Source organism: Myodes glareolus, chromosome 2 (assembly GCF_982192425.1).
Source record: "Myodes glareolus chromosome 2, mMyoGla1.1, whole genome shotgun sequence".
Lineage (NCBI taxonomy): Eukaryota > Metazoa > Chordata > Mammalia > Rodentia > Cricetidae > Myodes > Myodes glareolus.
In genome coordinates this window covers 1,561,416-1,562,957 of record NC_142027.1, presented here as the reverse complement: position 1 = coordinate 1,562,957, position 1,542 = coordinate 1,561,416, and the positions used below count along the sequence as shown (strand labels likewise).

General features: G+C 40.0%; 1 pseudogene; it reads right to left on the bottom strand.

Annotated features, from left to right (window-relative positions):
• Positions 1–332: 332 nt before the first annotated feature.
• LOC148122871 (olfactory receptor 5L1-like) lies at positions 333–1,266 on the bottom strand (annotated as a pseudogene).
• Between the last annotated feature and the right edge of the window lie 276 nt (positions 1,267–1,542).

The window sequence follows — 1,542 nt, the reverse complement described above, 5'->3', positions numbered from 1 at the left end:
TATTTTGTTCTCTGTGGACACTACACTCATATGCACAGATCATGTACAGAGTCACACACATCAATAAAATTGAAAAAAAATGCATTATTCAATATTACAAAAATATTTTCTTTAGAAGACTGCATATTTTTCAATAGTCTAAAAGCAATTGTGGTATTTTAAAATGTTTGCCTGTAATTTAAGAGTCACAAAATGGAAAAAGAAAATCACAAAACAAAACAGTCACTCTGAAATGCCTTGTTTCTTCAGTTTGTAGAAAAATCTTGTTTCATCTATTAATCCCTCTGCCAACATCTACCATAGAATTCTGAACATTGACAATACAATGTTCATTAGGAATTTATCTTAGAGTTTACAACTTTCCTGAGAGCACATTTCACATCCTTGTTCTGAAGGCTGTAGATCAAGGGGTTCAGCATGGGAATCACTACAGTGTAGAACACTGTGGCCACTTTGTTGGCATCCCCACTGTTTTCTGAAGTGGAAGAACAATAGATGGAAAGAATCATTCCATGGAAGACAATTATGGCTGTGAGATGAGAGGCGCAGGTAGAGAAAGCTTTTCACCTCCCCTCTGCAGAGCGCATTCTCAGGATGGTGATGAGGATAAACAAGTAGGAGGTGAAGATAATCACAGTACTCAAGCTCTCTTTGAAGGTGGCTATGACAAACAGCAGCACCTTATTAACAGTGACGTCAGAGCAAGCCAGTCTTAAGAGAGGAGGCAGATCACAGAAGAAGTGGTCTATCACATTTGAACTAAATGTCGGGATCTCAAGGGCTAAGCACAAGTGAATCAGAGAACACACTAGTGCACAGAGGTAGCAGCCAGACACCAGCACCATGCGGAGCTTTGGGGCCATGATGACCATGTACAGTAGTGGGTTACAAATGGCCACAAAGCAATCATAGGCCATCACAGCCAGAAGGAAGACTTCAGTGACTACACACGTGCAAAAAAGAAAGAATTGGACCATACATGCCAGGAAGGATATGGCTTTCTCCTTATTGAAGATGTTAGCCAGCATTTTGGGCACAATGGTGGAGGAGTAGCAGAAATCCACAAAGGACAGGTGGCTGAGGAAGAAGTACATGGGGGTGTGCAGTTGGGAGCTGACTGAATCAGGGCAGTCATGCCCAGGTTGGCCAAGACAGTCACTCCATGAATGAGAAGAAACACCAAGGAGAGGACAACACTCACCTCAGGGACATCTGAAAATCCTGGAGAACGAACTGTACCACAGCAGTGCAGTTTTTCTCGAACATATGCTCCATTTAAAATTGGTTGGAGAAAAGAACCACATTATTTTTTGTGTGTGTTTTAAAATGTAGTTTAACCTCTCTCCTCTCTCCTCTAAACAGATTCTGGATGTGGGGTTGTAGTAATTATCTGTAAAGATATAAGAAAATGTTTATCTCAATTTTTCCTTGACTAAGGCCTTGATAGTAGATATGCTTAAAGTCCACAGTTTAATTCAGAAATCACAGCAAAATGAAAATCTGTGCATTATACTTAATTAACTCATTAAGTTTTGTCAAAAT